Here is a 6,000-nt window from a genome sequence, read left to right on the forward strand (position 1 = left end):
GTTGCATTTAAAAATTATCATTTACTTCGTCATCAAAACAGAGCATCTAACGTCTTGTAAGTCCTTCCGTGTATCACTGCTGTTTTAGTTTAATTCTTATTGTAAGATGTGAACACTGACCTTCAAAATAAGTACTGATCATGTTGATTTGCAAGATATTCTTGAACCGTTAATTATAAAATATGGAAAAGTTTGCATTTTAGATAATGTTAGCTAATATTGCTTAATTTTTTTTGTTTGTTTTGTTTTGTTTATTTGTCTTCATGATTGCGCCATTTTTGGAAGAGTCATTTGTAAAGTCTAACGTTGGTCACACCTATAGTGTTTGTGGATTTACTTCATGCAAATATACGATATTGTGTTATAACATGTTATAGTCTTTACTGTTAAGCTTCGTCTCTCTGATAATTCTGATATATTCTGCGATTCCATTCTGTTCAGAGCTACATTTTCACAAGAATTATGCATAATTGGGCGGCAAGACAATTTATGAAATTCTAATTCTAACTTTTCTACAACTTCATTTTGTATCTCTGAACAATTATCACTATAGGAAAAAATTGCGAGACTGGAGCAAGAAAGTGATGCTTTCTCGCAATTAGAATTTCTTGTTATTCTTACCGCTATCTGTGAAAATTTTTAATTCTCACTAGTAAGCAGTAAGAAATGCACTCCTTGTCGAGAATCAAATATGATAACAGATTCTCACCGGTGAAATTCTTACCAAGCACAGTCAGAATGGTAATTTTTACAGTGAGAATATATCATACTCATCATTTATTTGTGAGAATCAACCAGACTTGTTGTTCACTGGTGAGAATTAGTTTGGTAAATTCTCTGAGAATTAGTTTGGTAAATTCTCACCATTGAATGATGAGTATGATGATCACCGTGAATATTACCATTCTCGCTGTGCTTTGTGAGAATTTCCAGTCTCACCGATGAAAATCTGTCATTATACTTGATTCTCACCAAGGAGTGCAATTCTCACTGCTCACTGAGAATTGAAACCTAATAGCGGCGAGAATCTCACCAATTGCAAGAAAGCGTCACTTCTGGCTCCAGTCTCCAATTCTATTCCTATAATGTATATTGCGTGCATTGCATTTGTGAAGGTAGTCAGTGAACAGAATACGGGCTGGGTATAACGAAGAGTCGATTGCATGCAAAATCATAGTTGTTTTCCGTCTGTTTATTTTGATTTACTTCAGGAACGCTGTCATGTAGGATATTGATCATTAAGGACCTCAGAAGTATGCCATCAATAAGCTTATTAATGGATTAAAGGTTAGTGTACTGTTTGGTAGACTTTAAATTTCTGGATGCCTTTGTTTTGTCACTTCTTTTGTATAAAGTTATTGTGATCGTCATTTGCTTTTTGATTTGGCCCTTGTTTGAGGAGATGGAGCTTGTTAGGAGTTATCTGGCTTATTTCTTTAGTTCACTCGAGTTTTTTTTCATCGTCTTTTGATTGAGTGTCGTCAGTTGCGATATTAGCGTTCATTCAGTTTGTTGGCCTCTGGTTTTTATAACACAGCTTGTCCCACTTCTGTCGCCTCGATTTCATTTATGTATATTAGGGCGATTATAGTCCAGGAAATTGTATATCTTCCTCCGTGATTGTATGTTGTTGTGTATTTTGACAGACTCTGAGTAGTTATAATGGCGGTCAGATGCCAATATAGGAAATATTTTGGACGTGACTCCAGACATTTGACTGTGATTTGGTTTAGGGGCGCACCTTGCATGTGGACTGTAATAAATACTGGGCTTCTGAATGAGAGAGGAGTCTTATCTAATCTAGCAAAATATTAGATGGTTGACTGATTATACACCTTTGTGTAATGAGTTTGGAACAGTTAGGAATGCCTTAACGTAGAATGCGACCCGGGGACAGATATTCGAACTCTTTAACTTTTACAATACAGTTTTGGTCTACTAATTGTAGGGGCTTATTTTCAAGCTAGCCGAGTAATAAAGTTTTCGCCGGCTGATTTTTGTGAAAATTGGACATTTTACTTTTCCCCTTAAAATGAACGCGGGGATGGCGGCCATTTTGAATTTCAAGCATCAATAAATATTTGGTAGTCTGTTATTCTAGTAACAATGTCTGCAATGATCCCATAATTTTATTCTTGATTTCAAATAGGAATGGTTTAAACTTTGCTTGAGAAAGTTTAGACAAAAGGTTTGTCTTTTGATTTGTTGCGCGAACTACCTGAAGCTAAAAGTGTGTGAGTCAAGTAACAAACGTAAACCTGTATAAAAGGAAAACGGTTTCGTTCACGATGTGGTAAATTGTGCAGAAGGAAGATAAGAATGTTGCTGTTAGGAACAAACTAGTATGGAATTCGTAGGGGGATTTGAAAGACAGGTACATTAATGGCAGGTACATTAATTACAGTGGTCCCATTTGTTCAACGAAACCTCATTTCGTCAGATATGTAAAATGACCAAATGGCAACACAAACATTTCTATTTTGAGGGCTGGCGTAACCCTGATTTACGGACGGAACTCTTCTTTGAAAGACTCCGTACTCAACCAACATCAACCTCAATCCCACATCAACCAACATGACTTGATTTTACCATAAAAACGATTCTTCCTTGTACAGGTGAATTACAAGTCTGAAATATAATTTGCATAGGGATGTTTCTTATCTACAAACACACAACTCGGATTAGAAAAGACAACTTATCGTTCGTTGATGGTCGAAAACACAGTAAAACACTCTTTTTAGGACGACAGTAGTCGCCTGTCCGTCCCTCAATATTTTTCACAAAGAAATCTGCAGTTCACCTAGTATCTATCACGTAAGGAGGATATGAGCTGTTATTTTTAACATATAAATCAAAACGGTGTGTTTAAAATAGGAGCGCAGCACACTAAGGATGATCTAGTGTGGGAGCAGGTGCCCTGTTCATGTTACTTGCATGACTAAGAATACGTTTGACCTGCATCATCCATTAACCTATGTTATTCATTCTGACGATTTGGACTGAATTTGCTGAGTATTAAACCCATTAGATACTATAATGTATTCTATTTTTGTTTAAAAATATTAAACCTATGGTACTTTAACTACGAGTTTTCTTGTGAAATAAGAGTCAAAATATGTGATGTGCGCACTCTATCATTGTGTTGCTCTTTGTGTGTCATGAACACACTATAGAGAGCGCTTCAGGGCGAGCAGATGATAATTTCTATATAAAATTTACATATTAACACGTGTATGTTAGCTAGGCCAATCATGGATCTCATATACAGAACGTCACGGCAGCGGATCATTGGAATTTCATTATATCATATTTATGGACTTTGCGAAATATTTTGCTGAATCAAAGGAACATATGAAATAATAACAGAATTCCATGACAACGCGCAGCATTTTGAGGGATACTGAAATTATTTTAACTTATGATGCGGCATGTACTGCTGTCGGGTATGCCGCATCACTCGTTGAAATCACTTTAGTATCCCTCAAAATGCTGCCCGAGGTTATGGGGGTTCTGTCACATTATCGAGACAGAAAAAGTACGTGTCCATAACTATCCACTTGGTATGTTTCAGTAACCCGACCTATCCTAGAAATTCCACCCACCCTAAATATTTTTTTTCGCATTTTCAAAAACTTTTGAGTAAATTACTTAAATGTTAATGTGTTTTATGGATCTCAGTCAACAAAAATGAAAATAAAACAATTTTCCTCAGATCTACCTACCATAATTTTGGGAGGAATGTTACCGACAACACTCCTGGTTTTCATTTGGTCTTACATGTATGTAATACATTATACAACAAAGATTTGATTTGATCATGATGATTGTGTTGCGCTGGTTGTTAGGGCAATTACGAGTTGAGGTACCAGTCTGGATCGTAATGCTTTCAGTAACTGAAGCTGACACACCAAGATGTTAATTGTCTGAACCACTTTAGGCTTCTATTACGAGATGGCAAACGTGACGTTCCAGTTTTCAAATTCCCTGTCTAGTATACATTCTCTACAAAGTTATATACTTTTCTAAACTTGCATTACTACAAAATTATCATCATTATACAATGATCATCACATGGACATTTCCCTCGGTCTTTGATTGTTTCTTAAGATTAAACAAGATCACACCATGGAATATCCCTTTCTCGATTGTTTTCATTCAAGTTTTTACCAATAATTAAAAGTTATGACGTTATCTCCTATCTCCTTCTCGTGCGATCTTGAACCAACCTTCACATGCCTTGGCCACGTGAGGGACGCTTCAAGATAAAATGTTTACAAGTGAGGGCGTTACTGTTACGATAGTAAACCTTCATCATGGAAAACTCATATCATTTAGTACTGCGACAAATACTTTGTAAAACATGTAATTTGTATTGAGGTGACTTCAGTGGACGCACAACATATGTCATCTACACTCCGATGAAATTTGTCTACTTTTGTTTTATTAAAGGGCAATTTTGGTCCCAATTTTCAAATCTGGAGATACAAGTGATCCATCTAACTATAGAGGGATATCTGTCAATAGTTGTTTAGCAAAACTTTTTACTTCAGTGTTGAATAATAGGCTTATCGATTACTTAAGCAAAAATAACTCTCTTTCACCTTTCCAGTCTGGTTTCAGATCAAAGAGGAGAACTGCTGACAATCTCTTTGTGTTACGTTCTGCTATCGAAAGGCAGGTATATTCTAAATCCTGTCATTCGAGCAGTAATCCAAGTCAGAGATATCTTTACTGTTGTTTTGTAGATTTTCAGAAGGCGTTTGATAGAGTTTGGCGTACAGGTTTACTTTGGAAATTGAAGAAATATGGAATTGATGGCAATTTTTATAACATTATCAAGTCAATGTATAGTAATGTTCAATATTGTGTGAAAAGCAATAATTTTCTTACTGGTGATTTGAGTCCAAAATAGGTGTCAAGCAAGGTTGTAATTTAAGTCCAACTTTATTTAATGTTTTTGTAAATGATCTTCCTTGCATTTTTGGTGATGATGAGGACTGTCCTATTAATTTGAATTCACTCCATATAAATTGTCTGATGTATGCTGATGATCTCCTGTTGATGTCAGAAACTAGAGCTGGCTTGCAAAGATGTCTTGATAAGCTGCGTGATTTTTGCTGTAATTGGAAATTATCTATTAACATAAAGAAGACAAAAGTAATTGTATTTAACAAAAGTAATCATCTTGTAAAAGGAGTTACCCTTACTTACAATGGAATAGCACTTGACTTAGTGAAAGAATACTGTTACCTTGGTTTTGTCATTACTCCAAATGGTAAATTCAAAGGTAATTTTCGTAATCTTAAATTGAAGGCAATGAAAGCACTTTTTAGCCTTCGTAAGGGTCTATTTCAGAATAGTTCACTCTCTGTAAAAGTAGCATTAGCACTTTTTGATACATTAATTGTACCTATTATGACTTATGGCTGTGAAATATGGGGGCATGAAATTAATGACAAAGTTAATTTTCTTGATGATGTCAGTATCTCTTTCTATAAATTCATTCTAGGAGTTTCTAAACATGCCTCAAATGCTGGTGTTATTGGAGAGCTTGGTAGATATCCAATTCGGTTTACAGTTATAAAACACATGCTCAAGTACTGGCATAGACTGGTTTTGACCGATGACATTTTACTTAAGTCTGCATACATATCATCGAGGTTTAATTCAAAATGGTCTGATTTTGTGTATAACATTTTGAATTCTTACAGTGAAAGTAATGTATGGACTTCCGTATGTAATATCAATTCCACAGTAAGTGTTGTTGTTGATAATTTATGTAAGAGTTATCATCAGACTTGGCTCAGAAATTTGCATAATGATTCACGAAACCCGGGTTCAGGAAAAAATAAACTCAGAACATATAGAGAATTTAAAACTTCTTTTCACTTTGAAATTATTTATTGCATATAAGAAATTTTACTTATAGGAAGTGGCTTACAAAACTTCGAATCTCTGATCACAACTTACAAATTGAATTAGGTCGGAGATCAAACCCAA

Source organism: Ptychodera flava, chromosome 7 (genome assembly GCF_041260155.1).
Source record: "Ptychodera flava strain L36383 chromosome 7, AS_Pfla_20210202, whole genome shotgun sequence".
NCBI lineage: Eukaryota > Metazoa > Hemichordata > Enteropneusta > Ptychoderidae > Ptychodera > Ptychodera flava.